Source organism: Meriones unguiculatus, chromosome 7 (assembly GCF_030254825.1).
Source record: "Meriones unguiculatus strain TT.TT164.6M chromosome 7, Bangor_MerUng_6.1, whole genome shotgun sequence".
Classification (NCBI taxonomy): Eukaryota; Metazoa; Chordata; class Mammalia; order Rodentia; family Muridae; genus Meriones; species Meriones unguiculatus.
In genome coordinates, this window is record NC_083355.1 from 57,748,698 (window position 1) to 57,766,050 (window position 17,353).

The following is a 17,353-nucleotide window of genomic DNA, read 5'->3' on the forward strand; positions in this document are numbered from 1 at the left end:
TCCACCGGGCCCTCGAGGCTCAGCGCGAAAGCTGGGACTGATCGGGAAGCAATTCAAACCCGTTCCTGAAGTACAGAAGGAGATACCATCTTCCGTGTCTCCCCCCCTAGCGACACATGACTCTGCTATGATTGCTGATACTTTCCTATGAAATTGTTTCTTTTAAGTGTTTATGTTTATTGAGAGTGTTTCAGTCATTTTTATTATCCTTTTAATTGTGGCTCTGTGATGCCTTCTTTTATTGATTACGTCTCTTTTTGTCTTGATTTTTGTTTTGCTGGATGTTGACCAATTTTGTTGGTGTTAGGATTTTTTTGTTTGTCTGTTTTGTTTTTCCCACGTTGGGACAAAATTTTCCTCTGTAGTCAAACCCTGAACCCTTCTGTGTTATGGTGCTGGGATTACAGGCTGCTGCCACCACACCCAACGCTCTCTCATTTCTTTAATATGCATTTAAAGTAGTGAGTCTCCTGCTGGGGAAGGAGGCAGTTCCAGCGTCTCTGAAGACTGAGACAGGAGCATTGTTTTTGAGTCTAGTTCAAGACTAGCCTGAGCAACAGTGAGGAACTGCCTAAAACAAAAACAAAAAGCAAAGGGGGAAAACAAAAAACTATGAATGTGCCTCTCTGCGAGTAACCTATTACCATAAAATGTGATAGTGTTTTATATCATTTTAAATAGTTCATACTTTTTATGTCTTGTAAGAAATGTTCTAGTATTTTTTTTTGCACATAAAAGTACTTATTTCAGTATGTTTACCAATTTAGTTAAAGTTTAGAGATCCCATGCTTTCTGACCTTACTCCTCTGAAACTTGTTGTTAAGTTCATAGAGAGTTTGTGGCTGAATGTACTGCCATCGGAATTTGTAAAGAATGTAACGTTTGTGGTTCCTGGGTGTTCAGTAACACGCTTTAAGTAATATTTGTATATCCTGGTGCTTTCGTCTTTTTATTGATTTAAGATTCCATTATCTCTTAGTTCACTGTGAGAAGCTGGCTATCAGTCTAATCATGGTTCTTTTGTAGATAATCTGTCCCTTTATTTGACCTTAATATTTTGTCATTGATATCCTGTTATTTCAGTGTCCTGAGTCAAAGCTTGAATTTATTTTCACCTATATTGCCTTGGAAATTTAAAGTTTTCTGTTACTATGTCCTGAAATATTCTCTCTTATGTTATTAGTCTTGCCTATTGTAACGGACAGAATTGAGTTCCACCGAAATTCACGTGTGAAGTTCTACCCCGGGTGTAACTGTATTTGGTGACAAGGACATTTGGTGGTTTACTGAGGTCAAATGGGGACATATGGAGGGCATCATTCAGTACAACTGGTGTCCTTCCAAGACAGACCAGAGCTCCGTCTCTGCATCCACCACCTACACGCACAGAGGAAAGGCTAGAAGAAAGTGGACAAGAAGGCGGCTGTCTGCAAGTCAAAAGGGGAAGCCTCACTTGGAGCCAGTCTTAGGCAGAACCTTATTCTTGGCCTTCTCATTCGCGAACAAAGAGAACATAAACTTCTGTCAAAAAGACACAAAGCCTTTGGTGTTTTGTCCTGATAGTCTTAGCAGAATAATATGTCTATATTTGGAAAAAAGTACATTATGGACCTCTTATTTCCAACTCTCTTATTCTCTTCATCTAGATTCTAATAACTTTGCATTATGTTATATGTGTTTTCTATTATTTTATTTTCCATTTTAGTAATTCTTTTTTTATGAGAAATCTGATACTTAGTTTGATCTTTGAATTTTTTTTCAATCTTTGAATTTTTAATCTTAGTTGTACTTTTTGTTTCTATTGTTAGATTTGATTCTAGTTTTCTGGTCATAATTTTTTTAGACTCCTTCATCCCTTGAGTATATCCTTGATTTTTAAATAATTGTGTTGAGTTCTTGCATGGACCTGACTAGGGAGCTAATGGGATGAAGAGAAAACAGAAGAGCTGAGGTCAGGTGGACTGCACTCTCTGATGAAGAAACTGCTGCCTGCACCCAGGAAGCTCATTGTGTTCGGTGTTTGCAGTGGAACAGCTGGGGTTATTGCATGCAGCTGAACACACAGTCCTGGCATACAGGCGGATCAAGGAGGCAGGCTTAGCTAACCTTGGCTGTAGCAGTCTCTGCAGGAGAGCAGTCCTCAGGCTGTGAATGTCCAAGGGGAGAATGCTACAGTGAACATTTTCCACACTCCATCTTGTGAGAAATCTTTTCCAGCTTTATTCCAAGAAAGACCGAGCTGAGCACGGTGCTCTCTGTGCAGGAGTTTCTGCTGGGCTCAACCTCCTGTCAGAGTCCCAGCTATGGCACAATGTACTGTATCACTCGGCTTTCTCATCTCATACAAGCCCAGGTTTTCTGTCCCAACTCTGACATGCTGCTGTCAGTTAAAAGCAACAGGTCTGGGTTTCCAAACCCTCTCAGATGCCGCTGGCAGCCGTCGTGCGTGAGGCTCATTATCTCTGGGGAGCTTAGTTATTTAGTTGTTTGCCATCTCCAAGCTGTTCATTTATAGAGATTTTAGAATAGTTCTCTATCTCTTTCTTTTTCAGTCCTTTGCACTGATAGAAGTCCTTGGGGCATCTTAGTCTCACATTACCAGAAACAGAGCTGGGTCTTGTGAGGCATAGTTAATACTCTCATAGTTAATACTCTACACTTCTGAGATGCCCAGTTTAATTGCACTGTTAGACTTTCACCACAAATTCAGATGTGTATATTCGTAATGCATCTCCAGGCACAAAGCCTCATTTAATTAGGAATTTGATGGGCAAAGTCTATAATTAATTCCTTTATTCAAATATGTAACTTTATTTCAGTGTTAACTTTATTGCAGGTAATACATTAGAATTTAAAAAAAAAACAAACAACAAAAAAGAAAGAGACTTGGCTCTCAAGGTCCTCAGAATTTAGGAGGCAGAACATTGAAGAGACTGTTTCAGCTCAGTGTTATGGAACTCCATGGGTTATGAAGGCTTAGAGAGGAGCCTCTGAGGCAGGCTGGAGTCAGGGAGGGGCATTCTTTTGGGAGGCAGAGACAGGTGAGTTTGAGGCCAGCCTGATCTATAGAGCAAGTTCTAGGACATCCAGGGTTACACTTAAAAACAATATCTTGAAATACAAAAATAAATAAATAAATATTATAAAAATACTTGCTAGAGCCACAGTGATGGACTCCTTGCAGTTTTTGAATGTTTATCTCATGAATATAAAACAAATACATGATGAAGAGAGTAAAGTTGGTAGGGAAAGGGAAAGGTGAGTTAGAAGTAATTGTTTGATAGTATGTCTGCTTGAAATTTCTTATAAAGCATTTCAATATACTCTATTTAATACCCTATTTTTATTTCAATGTAGTATTTATTAAGTGCATACAGTATGCAAAGATTTTTAGGAAACAAAGGACAAATAACACTCAGCTTTTAACCTCAGACTTCCAACCAGGAAAACGAGTGGAGAAGTGCCTGAAAATGTGGATGAAATAAATAGAAAAATAGAAAGTGTTTGTGTGGATTAAAAGGGCTTCAAGATGAAATGTTATTAATAAAAAAAAAAAGCTGTTTTTCTTTTTTTTTTTTTTTGCTGAAGTACAACATATATGAAAGTACACAAACGAGAAGTATGTGGTATCTTTACTGGAAAATGCACATGCCAGAGTGAGCAGCATCAGTCAACAGAATTGAGTGGTTCCACAGTCTTGCTGTGCCTTGTCATTTTCCATGTTTCTTCTTTAAAGAGACTTCACAAAGGCAGGACAGACTGTTTAACACAATCCATTTCTGCTTTGCCTCCTTTGAGTATAGTGTTTGCGCCTCGATCCTGACACTGCAGTATCTGACTGTGAGGATACCAGAGTGGTGTTGCTACACCAAACAGTGTGTTTGTTCCTCTGCAACAGATTCTGACGGTCTTCACAGTCACGGCACAAACCTACACACTCATGCGGAATGAGATGGAAGACAGAGTCCTAGTCACCTGTCCAAAACACTGGGATTTTTCTTTTCTAGAAACAGTGCAACTGTCACGTCATAGCTATGCAAACATTGAACTGTGTACTTCACGATATAAACCCGGACGGTGGAGCCTCGTTAACATCTGGGCTATACTGCATGGCCTACTGTGCCTGTGCTACAATCTGTGCTGCGTGCCCTTCTTCTAAACACCGTAGGTAAGTAAAACACAATGCTACAGACCTGCCTGTGTGTACATGTGCACACAGGGAAGGTACAGTTAAAACGTAGTGTAAAAGATAAAACATGGCTTCCTTGTGGAGGCCGCTTACCGTAAATGGAGCTTGAAGGACTCACTGAGCAGATGCTAGTGAGTGTGAGGGCCGAGGATAGCCCTGTGCTCCCTGTGCTCGTGTCACCTTTACCGTTTAGGCTTCACTACATTTATTTACAGTTTTCCTTAATAGCAAGATAAGTCTTGCTTTCTAATTAAATTTGAAAAATGTTTTAAAAATTAAAAAAAATGATTATTTGTACTTGTGTGTGTGGGAGGAGGGGGGGAACATGAGTGCAGGTGCCTGAGGAGGCCAGACGAGGGCATCGGATCCCCTGCCGCTGAGTTTATTAGCAGCACAGGTGATTGTGAACTTGTCTGATGTGGGTGTTGGGAACCAAACGCAGATCCTCTGCAAGGGCAGTCTACTCTTGATGGCTGAGCCATTTCTCTAGGCCTGCTTTTATAATTTTTATTTTTACTTTATAAATTTTTATAATTTTTACTTTTGCTTTATAAACTTTTGCATTTTTAGAAAGCTTTGGACTCTTGGGCAAATGCTCAGCTTACAGTGTATGCATTGTCGGGGCTTGGCTCTGCAGGCATCAGCGTGCACTTGTGTGCACATTAACACACAGAGCTGCACACAAATACACTTAAAAATAATAAATCCTAACACACATATACATATTGTACAGGGTACACATGTTTCAGTGTATCATGACTCTATAAATGCTTTCCTATTATAATTTTAAAAACTATTTTTTTTTTAAAGAAGCAAACACACAAATTATCCCAGGCTTATTTATACCACTGACTTCCACCTTCACATCTTATCCTATTGGAAGGTTCGGGCTGTAACACGAATATCATTTCCTGGACAACAAGATCTCCTGTAACATTCCCTGAAGGATGAGACTGGGGCTTCTTGTGAGTAGGTGACACTTCAGAAACGTGTCTTTTGTCTTTTTTATGGGACCATATTTCTTTTCATTCCAGGTTTGCTTCTCAGTAGGTACTGAAGTGTGAGTGTTCTACTAATGAAAATGTTTCAGGGTTGGTTTAATGTTTTCCACATTTTTACAAAATTATATTTTCATTTATGTGTGTGTGCATGTGTGTTGTTGTTGTTGTTCATGCATTCACATGTGGCAGTCAGAGAGAAACCTGTGGGAGTGAGTTCTTTTCTTCCCCAGCCTGGGGGTTCAACTCAGGTGTTCAGGATTGGCAGCAAGCTTCAGTACCCACTGGGCAATCTTGCCAGTCGCGTTTTCCACTTTTAAAAGGGCCCATTGAGGTCTGCAAAAGCTTCTTCTAACCCTATTAACTGTGAATTTTCTCAAGATATTTTTTCTGCTAATTCCCTTTTCTCTTGGTTTTTCTTCATCTAGTTCCTGGCCCAGATTTATTATAATTGTGTGAGACCCTTGCTGTGTATGGGGTCTCTCTTGGGAATGTTATGTGGCATGTGAAGGAACAGCACTTGTAGGAAGCCATGCTGCAGATCCTGAGAGTTCTGCTGACAAAGGGAAGGAAGCACTGGTGCTTGGGATAGCGTAGGCATGCATAGCACAAGCCAATTAGGGCAAGAACAAGCCTCAGGTGAATGGTAAGCACATTCGGTCCTCAGAAGACGGCTTGTCTGCAGTAGAAAGGCTACAGACTTAATCAAACGGTCCAGAAAGACTGCTTAAGAAATAAAAAGTGAAGCTGGGAATGGGGATGCACACCTGTAATCCCAGGCCTCAGGGAGGCAGAGGCAGGCGGATCTCTGAGTTTGAGGCCTGCTTGGTCTACAAAGCAAGTCCAGAGAGAGAGGAGAGAGAGAGAGAGAGAGAGAGAGAGAGAGAGAGAGAGAGAGACAGAGACAGAGAGACAGAGACAGAGACAGAAAAGAAGGAAGGAAGGAAGGAAAGAAGGAAGGAAGGAAGGAAGGAAGGGAAGAGAGAGAGAAAGGGAGAGAGAGAGAGAGAGAGAGAGAGAGAGAGAGAGAAAGAAAGAAAGAAAGAAAGAAAGAAAGAAAGACAGGCAAAGTGCCCTACCCAGTGAAGATGAAAAATCACTTGGAATTTGGGGATGGTTTTATTTATTAAAATGCTTGACTGTTTGCTGGATTACAAAATGTAGCATTCAGTGCATAGTTTTTCAAGAACCTTTTTGTTTAAGGACAATGTTCAGAGAAAGAAAAATGATAGGCTGCCATTTCCATCATTACAGAGGTTAAAGTCTAATGAAGGGAAAAGATAAGACACACCCAGGTAACTAGTTATACAAAGCATTATGTGAGAAGAACTACATAGAAAGAAGAGAGAAAATGAAGCAACAGTGCTCTGAGTGTCTTTTGCGAGCCAGGCATACTGAGTGCACCATCTTACTTTAATCTTAAAAGTTGGTTTATTCTCAAGGAATGTGAACAAGTACAAAGAACTCTGCATAGCGCCATCTAACGGCAGAGCTAAGACTCAAATTCTGACATGTCCAGCCTGTGTTTCTAACAGCCCTACAGACTGAGAATCCTGTCATCTACAGAAAACTTTTTATGCCTTTGTAGTTTTGAGGACTGAAAACAAGGCCTCCCACATGCCTTGTTTTAGGCAGACATTCCACCACAAAGCTTTAGCCCAGAGGATTCTCTTTAATCTTGCATCAGAATGTGAAAGCAAGAGTCCTCCTCTTCCTCCTCCGCTTCTGCTTGTGTATCTGTATAACCCCTGTCCACTCTTTTCCTATTAACTATTAGTATTTATATAAATAAACGTTTGACCCCCAGTTTCTGTTCTGTTCAAGTGTTAAGAATGCACAGTTGTATGCCTCAGGTTAATTTCTTGCCTTCATTTACATTCCTGACTCATGGTTTCTCAAGAGTTAGCATCACTGTTGTCACCATTTCCTGAGGCAAAATATAAACACAAGCATAGTCTTTCATCTGTCTAGGAGGAGTCAGCTGTCGGTTTCTCTCCCACGTGGATTGCTCGGTACAGAGGAGATACTAGACGATGGGCTTAGAAAGGACAACTTGGGTTTCCTGGTTTCAATTCCATTCTTACAGTGCAAGCCACGGGCAGATCACGTTTGTCCTCTGCTCGTCTCTGCTTCCAAGCAGGCAGTGACTAATGGTGCGAGCTGTCCTTCCGGAGCGGCTGAAGAGTTCTCGAAGGAAGAGAGATGGCAGGTTTTAGGGTAGTACTAAGTCTACGTAGGAACTGGATGTGCACGGATGGCTTCACCTGTTTAAGCTGGTAGAGCAGGTGGCTTTGAATAAAAACAAAAACTGGGTTTCTATAAGATTTATGATCGTAACTGAGAGTACTGCAGTTCTTGGCTTTTCACTGTTGTCAAACATAGCTAAAACTCTTAGGGGCTGAGTTCTCTGCCCCTTTACTGATAAAGACCAAAATAAATAAAGACATTAATAACAGTAATACTATTGTAACAGTACATAATAGATGCTTAAAAATTGGTGGTCATTAACCAAGCAAGTCAAAGATAGCTAAAACTCTTAGGGGCTGAGTTCTCTGCCCCTTTACTGATAAAGACCAAAATAAATAAAGACATTAATAACAGTAATACTATTGTAACAGTACATAATAAATGCTTAAAAATTGGTGGTCATTAACCAAGCAAGTCAAAGACTTGTATGAAAAAAAATTTCCAGTCTCTGAAGAAAGAATTAGAAGATATCAGAAGATGGAAAGATCTCCCATGCTCATGGCTTGGCAGGATTAATACAGTAAAAATGGCCATCTTACCAAAAGCAATCTACAGATTCAATGCAATTCCCATCAAATTACCAACACAATTCTTTACAGACCTTGAAAGAAAAATTCTCACCTTCATATGGAACAACAAGAAACCCAGAATTGCTAAAACAATTCTCTACAGTAAAAGATCTTCAGCAGGTATCTCCATCCCTGATCTCAAGCTGTACTATAGAGCAACAATACTAAAAACTGCATGGTACTGGCATAGAAACAGACTGGTGGATCAATCGAATCAAATAGGAGACCCTGAAATAAATCCACACACTTATGGACATCTGATTTTTGACAAAGATGCCAAAACCATTCAATGGAAAAAAGACAGCATCTTCAACAAATGGTGCTGGTCTAACTGGATAGCTACATGTAGAAAAATGCAAACGGATCCATAGCTATCACCATGCACAAAACTAAAGTCCAAGTGGATCAAAAACCTCAATATAAAACCAGAAACACTAAACTGCTTAGAAAAAAAAAATGGGGAAGAGCCTTGACCTCATTGGCACAGGAGACAACTTCCTAAACAGAACACCAACAGCACAGGCTCTAAGAGCAACAATCAATAAATGGGACCTCATGAAACTGAAAAGCTTCAAAGCAAAGGTCACTGTCAAAATGAACAAAATGACAGCCTACAGACTGGGAAATGGTCTTCACCAATCCTATATCTGACAGAGGGCTAATTTCCAGTATATATAAAGAACTCAAGACGTTAAACAGCAACAAATCAAGTAATCCAATTTAAAAATGGAGTACAGAGCTAAACAGAGAATTCTCAATAGAGGAATATTGAATGGCAGAGAAACACTTAAAGAAATGTTCAACGTCCTTAGTCATAAGGGAAATGCAAATCAAAATGACCCTAACATTTCACCTTACACCCATCAGAATGTCTAAGATCAAAAACTCAAGTGACAACACATGCTGGAGAGGTTATGGAGAAAGGAGAACCCTCCTCCCCTGCTGGTGGGAATGTACAACCACTCTGGAAATCAATCTGGCACTTTCTCAGACAACTAGGAATAGCGCTTCCTCAAGATCCAGTTATACCACTCCTAGGCATATACCCAAGAGGCTCAAGTACACAATAAGGATATTTGCTCAACCATGCTTGTAGCAGCTTTATTTGTAATAGCCAGAAGCTGGAAACAACCCAGACGCCCCTCAGTGAAGGAATGGATACAGAAATTGTGGTACATCTACACAATGGAATATTACTCAGCAATAAAAAACAGGGAAATCATGAAATTTGCAGGTAAATGGTGGGATCTGGAAAAGGTCATCCTGAGTGAGCTATCCCAGAAGCAGAAAGACACACATGGTATAAATTCACTCATATAGAAATATAATATAGGATAAACCTACTAAAATCTGTATACCTAAAGAAACTAATCAAGAGGGAGGACTCTTGCTAACATGCTCAATCACCATCCAGAAAGGCAAAGAGGATGGACATCAGAAGGAGGAGAAAAGAGGGAATAAGTCAGGAACCTGACACAGAGGACCTCTGAAAAGCTCTGCCCTGCAGACTATCAAAGCAGATGCTGAGACTTATGGCCAGAGTGTAGGAAACCTTATGAAAGAATTGGGAAACAGTAAGATCTGGAGAGAACAGGAACTCCACAAGGAGAACAACAGAACCAAAATATCTGAGCACAGGGGTCTTTCCTAAGACTGATACTCCAACCAAGGACCATGCATGGAGATAACCTAAAACCCCGGCACAGTTGTAGCCCATGGCAGTTCAGGGTCCAAGTGGGTTCTATAGTAATAAGAACAGGGACTGTCTCTGATATAAACTGATTGGCCTGCTCTTTAATTACCTCCCCCTGAGGGGGAAGCAGCATTACCAGGCCACAGAAGAACACAGTGCAGCCACTCCTGATGAGACCTAATTGACTAGGATCAGAAGAAAGGAAAAGAAGCCCTCCCCTATCAGTGGTCTTGGGGAGTGGCATGTGTGCAGAGGGGAGACGAAGGGAGGGATTGGGACGGGAAGAGGGAGGGAACCATAGGGGGGATACAAAGTGAATAAAGTGTAAAATAAAGAATTAAAAAAAATAAAAAAATCGGTGGTCATGTACATCATCGGAATGACTGAATCCATTCTGGTGTGGCAGGAGCTAGCCAGAGTTTTAGAGCATGGGCATTAGCTCTCTGTACGATACCTGGTGTGATGAAGGGGTTGGTATGTAGTCATATTTTTACGAGGTGCTTTGAACTTAGAGACTTAGAAATGCCCAGGGTTTTGACTGGGTAACTCCTTAGATATTGAAGTCCTGAGGAGAAGTGGAGTTCCAGAGAATGGATGTGTGGGTGTGCATAAGGTCCTGTGCTTTTCTTTAAACACACTCCTGTGCTCTGAATTTTTGTTTAAGATAATGATCTGATGGACTGCCAATTTGTCTTTTCTGAAAGGCTCTGAGGAAATAAATACACACAAGTGAAACATCGCTTCATGTTGTATGTTTTAAAAAGATTTTCACTGCACAATGAGAATAAAAGAGGTAGAAGCTGGTATCTGCGACCACGAGGGAACTAAACATAGGATAATTTGACATGCAAACACGTATGGCTCAATTTGTCTCAGCAATAAGTAAAATATGGTCATGTTCTTCCCTTCTATAAATATTTTATCTTTACTATATTCAAGGACACCTGAAGTTTTCTACCCTTCATTTGCATGGCTTTTCACTGTTTATCTCTTCTACACACACAAACTCGGTGAAGCAAGAGGTACAGGGACTTGATCATGGCTGCACACTGGTACCAAGAATGCTGTCTGGCACATAAGTACAAAGTTACAAAGATATTTCAACTCAGCTTGACTGAAGCTTCTCAGTCATGATGTCTACCGACTGTGTGGAATCAATACATATGTAGTAGGAGGATACAGATGAAGTTCCAGAAACTGTGGTTTCACTCTTTGGAACAGTGAACCCTTTGGTCATAGATATCAGCAATTCAAAATCTTTTTATTTAAGCATAGTTTTGTTGTAGTGTGAGTGACAATGGTGATTTTAGATTTCAAGTGTACAGCTCTAGCTCTGACAGATGAGTATCTTCATGCTGACTGAGATGAAGAACTTCACCTCATTCCAGAAAGTTCTGTTCCCTGTAACACTCTGTATTCCATACACCGTATCTCCTTCACTCCACTGGTATGCCATTTTTCTATCACTATTAGGTCAGCTTTGCTTATTAATGGATTTTAGCCTAATTAGCTTAAACAGTTAATTGCATTTATTTGTTTATGATTGTGGGAAGAGGGGAGTGCATGTGCATGTGGGAGAGTCAGGAGTTGGTGTCTCCTCCCACCACGTAGGTCCCAGAGAAAGAGTGCAGGCCATCAGCCTCAGTGGCGAGCATGCACCTTCTCCTCACTGCTGAGTGGCCACAGATTTTTGTGGATAGACACAGTGCAAACCTCTTTCAGTTGCCTTCTTTTGTGCACCACATCTGTGAAAGGCTTCCAACACATCAGCAATGTGTTTCTTCTTATTGCTGAACAGAATTCCACTGCATCAATATTGTGTTGTTTGTAATTTTATCAATATGTCAGTCTTTCCCTTGTTATACAAGGCTTCGGACTTCGGACTTATGACTTAATTTCTCCTGTATAAATATTTAGAAATGGGTGGGTCACAATATGCTTTTCTTTCGTAAGACTTCTCAGTTTCTTATTGCTGTGATAAAATACTCTGACAAAAGCAAATTAAGGAGTAATTTTAACTCATAGTTCAAGGTATACAGTTCATCATGGAAGGAAGTCCAGGCAGCAGAGCTTGAAGGCGCTGGTCACATCACGTCCACAGTGAGGAAAGAGGGGTGGGTGCTAGCTTGCAATTGCTCGTTTCACTTTCTCCATTCTACACAGCCCAGAAGCTCCCGCTCAGAGGATGCTTGCACCCACAGTTAAAATGCATCGCACACCAACACGTGCCATCCAGACACTCCACGTGAATGGCAGAGGCCCCTCTTCCACTGACTCCTGATTCCGCCAGACTGACAATGAGCACAAATCATCACACAGGAAAAGCTAAACAGTTCTTCACAATGTAACACTTACTCCTTTCTCCCTCCCTGACGCAGTCACCTACTGCTCTAGCTGCTCCCCAGGACACCTGTCCGCTTTGTTTATTCTTAGTTCCTGCCATTTTAGTTCTGTGAAATAGTATTCAATGGACATTAGCAATTTTCTGATGATTAATGGGGTTGTTTTCACTTGCTTGTTAACCATTAGCCATTTATATATCCTTCTTCATTTTTTTATTTTTGTCTTATTTTAATTTTCATTTGTTGTATTTTTGTGAAGTGTCTGCTTAAACTTTTTGCCCATATTCTGGCATATTTTTAATGTCAGAATGTAAAAACATCTCTCAATTTATTATTTAGCATATGTTGGACTTCTTTTATGTATATGAGTGTTTTGTCTGCATGTCTGCCTACCATGTGTCTGGTGCCTTCAGATGTCAAAAGAGGAGGTCTGGAACTAGGGTTGCAGACATTGTGAGCTGCCGTGGGGGTGCTGGGAATGAACCTGGGTCCTTTGGGAGAGCAGCCAGGGCTCTAACTGCTGCGCCTTTTCCCAGCTTCACCTTGAGTTGTTCTTGATAAAGTTCTGATTTTTTTTTTTTCAGTTTTTGTCTTGTATTACAGTTTGTCTCTGTAGTGAACAGGGTTTTATAGTATGATAAAGACCAGTTTAGCAAGTTTTTCAGAGTTTCTATTTTCTGCATTCTATCTTAGAACTCTTTCTCAAGGTTGCAAAAATATTTCCCTATGTGTTCTTCTATAATCCCTATTTCAAGTTAATTTTTTACTTAAAAGAAAAGATAACTATATTTTACCCACATATTTTGGAGTTCACAGAAGCACTGAAAACCAGGACCAGTGAGATGGCTCCCTGGGTGAAAGTGCTTGCTGTCAAGTGTATTGGTCTGAGTTTGATCCCTTGAACCTGCTTGGTGGGAAGAGGAATCTAACTCTAGCAAATTGTCCTCTGACCTCCACACACAGGCCATGACATATCCACACACACACATGCACACAGAATAAATAAATAATGCAATAAAAATATTAAAAGCAGTTCCAAAGCTCCATGTAACCCCATGGGGATGTTGCAATAAAACACAAAAGATTAATGCAAGTTTACTGACCAAACATAAAGATGGCTTAAGCATTCATTCAGACAACTGAAATGTTACTTAATTTAAGCAAAAATTGAACATCAAGGTAAATCTGAATCATGTGTACCATAACACAGGGATAAATGACCTGATTTTGGCCATTTTATTATTTTTTATAGCTTTGAGTTTTTCCTGTGTTTTTTCTTAATCGTGATATATAATATAATATGATATAATAATATGGTAATAGTAATATTACGTTGTTTCATTCGTAAACATAAATACTCTAAATAAGGTAGCCCAAAAGCAATTTGAAGAACTAAAATAATCTAGTGTGAGATTAAAATTTTTTCCTCATGAACTAGAATTTAAACAACTAATCTTGACTGGAGGCTTTATTCCTACAATGTTTTATATATTGATGGTGTAAGAACTTCAAAATAGCACATAAAGATTTTCATTTTAATATTAACTTGAAGAATCCTATTTCAAGTGGCTGTGTTTTTAACTGGCTGCTCTTTGGCTGGCATGCAGGCAGGGCCATGGCCGGTGTCTGCTGCTACACTTACCCTGAACTATTTGTCTATAGAGGCAAAACGTCTTTTTCCTAGTTATAGTATACACATAAATAACATTTCCATTGACCAACACTTATTTTCTTATGCTTTTAATAAACCACATCATGAAAATGATATGTCTCTGAGAGATGTGCCCCTTTGTGGGAGCTCATGGAAAACAAACACAGGCAGTTAAAATACTGCAAATAATGCCTGTGCAGCAAGCAAAAGCCAAATTCTTTCAGGACAGGCTGCACAAACGAAAGTTTAACCTTAGTTTGAATAACCCAAATCGAAACAGAACGGAAGCAATAATCATAAAATTTAGTCTATGATTACTTTTGAAATGTTGTAAAAGAGTAACTTTCACTATCTACTAAATGCCTCTGTGAAGTTCTACATTCTCAACCTTTATCCATAGCAGACACAGTGCTGAGTCTATCCATAAAAAAATTAAAAATAAATAAAATAAAATAAAACCAAGTTAACCTGCCTCCCCCGCAAAGGCCCAAAATAACAAAAAACAAAAATCACAAGAGAGATGACATCATTTGACTGGTTTCACTGTACAGAACTGTCTGCCTTGTTTTAGGGGGAAAGAGGGAATTTCTGAGTATACAGGTAGGCAGTCTGTATTTCTCTTGAAACAGTGGCAGGACTGAGACAGACTCCTCCTTTGCTTCAGCAGTATAGCTTTAAGGATTTCTCAAGCAGCACATTGGTCTTACGCCCGGATTCTTCACTGCCAGTCTTAAAGTCAGAGGTTTGATTTTCTTAAGTGATTTCATACACTTCAAATCCCATTGTTGTATGCTATGTCCTCAGGCTTTGTCTCTTAACTAGGAGACTCAAAGAGTGAGTTTCCTAAACATCATGTACTGCAATAATTTAATGTTGGGACTCCTGCACTCCTCTAAGCTTCATAACTTTGTCTGCCCCTCAGTTAGGGGTCATTTTTAAACATGGCTGCTTCCTTCTGGAAACTAATTATCTTCATTGTTTGGGATTAAAGGTGTATACTGAGGGCGTGTCTATATTCCAGCCAGATCACATTGTAATCCAGTGTCTCTACATTCCAGCCGGATCACACAGAACTAGGTTTTTGGATGTGATCCCTTGCCAGAGCAGCCATGTTGCTGGATTAAAATTCCTTTACACATGTTTGAAAAGACTTTCTACTCAGTAAATTTAATGTAAACCTAATTTTTTTCTTTCTGTATCCAATAAACATTTCTGGTCTTTTCAGAACATAAGGGCTTATAAGTGATCTTTGGGGACTGCAGCTTGACTCTGAAGGAGCAAGCAACTTGGAGGAGCATCAGAGTAACTGGCCAGTCTTCCAACTGTTCTGTAATTCTGTGTCAGAGACCATTTAGTTGTCAAGTTTTTAGGAGTGTGAGAACATGAAAGGGTTTTGATACATTTATTCAAGTCATAAAATTGAACATCAGTTTACTACATAACAGTTTTGAAAACAGAAATAGCTTATTGGAAAGACAGGCTAGTAGCAGAATTATATCAAAGAGTTAAAACAACAATAACAACAACCCAGCTCCTAATTTGATAATTTAATTCAATAGACATGTCATTTTCACTCCTTTTTTACTTGGTGAAAGAACAGTGTTTTTATTACTTTTCAAAAGTTGTGAAAGAAAACACTCACAGCTCTAAACGCAGAAAGAAAGCTATGCTCACCAGGAATGCACGTGGGATTTCTGTTCTCTGCTTTTGTCTCAGCAGTGCAGACTGTCTATCTGACTTCCCAATATATCCTATTTGTATATCAGAAAACTGGGTGCCAGTTAAACAATTCTCAAAATTACTTCATGTGCCAAGTTGGAGGAAAGGTGGGATGACAAGGAGGGAAAAAGGTGAAACTCCAGTCACATTAAATACTATGCCTTATTCCTTAATACTTTAGTGTTGATTGATTGATCGCGACAGAGCGTGTGTAGGGTTTGCCCAGAACTCTCCTATGAACCAAAGAAAACCCATCTTACCACACTCAGGGCCTGCCTGGGTCTGTTGACTGTTCACACCTCTCCTAAAGCAGTGGGGAGCTCACAAGATCCTACCTACCCTTGTACGCAGTTGTATCCAGAACTACCAGAGGCCTGCCAAGAGGAGGGCCTAGCATCTGCACCCTGGGAAGGCTGAGGGCGTGGGGTTCACCTGTTTGGCTGCGGGGAGGTCTCCATCCCCGCTGGGCAAGGGCGATCTGGGTGCAACGTCTGGAGCGCGCACCCACGGCCCCGGGGGCGACTCCTCGTTTACGCAGAAGGAGGAAGCTCGACCCCAGAGTCTGGAGGAGTCGTGCTTCACCTCCCACACCTGACCAACGGCGCCCCGACTTCATTCTGAGAAAAGCTGAGACCACGCCGAGCAGCCGAGTTTCTGACCTTTGTCCCTGTCTGACGGCTCACACGGCTTGACACGTACATCCTGCAAGCCGGTGTGTTTTCCACATGTTTGTATCGGAGCGGGGCTAACCTACACTGGGCCTAGGCGTCGTGTAACGTGCAGGAGGAGAGGGAGCCACAGGCGTGACCCTGCAGTCCTACTCCGAAGCGAGCAGCGGCCCTCAGCTGCGCTCTCAGGCCGAGGAGGTGGGCTTCCGCCCCTCCGTCTGCGTTCCGGATGTTTGGTTACCAGGCAACGGGCCTGCCAGGCACCTGCGACGGGCGCGGCCCGGCCGGGCCTGGACGGAGCCGGCGCCTGCGCAGACGTGCACCGCGCGGCGGTACCTGTGCGGGGCGCCCCGGAGCGGGGAAGGGCATGGCCGCCCGCGCTGGGGGACGGTCGGGGTCGCCTAGCAGCCCCGCACCTCCCGGGCCCCGCACAGGCGCGGGAACGCCGCAGCCCCGCGCGCCCGCAGAGTGGACCCAGAGCCCGACCCCGCAGGCCACGGGGCGCCTCTTACCCGACGTGCACCGGGCGCTCATCTGCATACCGCAGAGGCCACGCGGCACGGCCCGGAGCGCGACCTCGCGAGGTCGCGGGTGTGAGCACGGGATGTCAGTCAGGAAGTCTGTCTTGCGGTTCCCGGGACGTGCGGGGCCATACCCACCGGTAAACTCACCGTAACTGAGAAGTTCCCGAGCCCTCGGCCCTTATATAGGCGGTGAACCGGGGTGTGGAGCGTGCTCGCTTCGGCAGCACATATACTAAAATTGGAACGATACAGAGAAGATTAGCATGGCCCCTGCGCAAGGATGACACGCAAATTCGTGAAGCGTTCCATATTTTTGCTCGAAGGAGAGCACGCTCCCGATGCCGCTCTCTACGGACCACTTTTTAGCTGCTGAAAAGGGGCACGCAGGGTCGCCCTGGCCGCGCACGAGCGTCGCATTTCGCGTCTACGTCCTGCAAAAATATGGAACGCTTCACGAATTTGCGTGTCATCCTTGCGCAGGGGCCATGCTAATCTTCTCTGTATCGTTCCAATTTTAGTATATGTGCTGCCGAAGCGAGCACGAACACCTGATCCTTGTGCGCGCTATATAAGGTCCCAGAGGCCGAGAATCTTTCACTTAGGGTGACTTTGAGCACGCGCTCTGCGCGCTCCGTAAACAAAGGGAAAAGGTTTTCTCTCACAGAAGTGGTGTGGCTAGACCTCGCGAGCTTGGCGCTGATTGGAAGTGTTGCCGCCTGCGTGAACACGTGTGGTTTACCTGGGTGGACGTGC

The 17,353-nt window shown here is 42.0% G+C and overlaps 2 non-coding genes across 2 annotated transcripts; one reads left to right on the forward strand and one right to left on the reverse strand.

Moving 5' to 3' along the window:
- The first annotated feature begins 16,808 nt into the window (after nt 1–16,808).
- LOC132655711 (U6 spliceosomal RNA) lies at nt 16,809–16,915 on the forward strand. The gene has a single exon (XR_009593495.1). It is a non-coding gene; the product is annotated as a U6 spliceosomal RNA (small nuclear RNA).
- A 120-nt stretch (nt 16,916–17,035) lies between these two features.
- LOC132655710 (U6 spliceosomal RNA) lies at nt 17,036–17,142 on the reverse strand. The gene has a single exon (XR_009593494.1). It is a non-coding gene; the product is annotated as a U6 spliceosomal RNA (small nuclear RNA).
- Nucleotides 17,143–17,353: the final 211 nt, after the last annotated feature.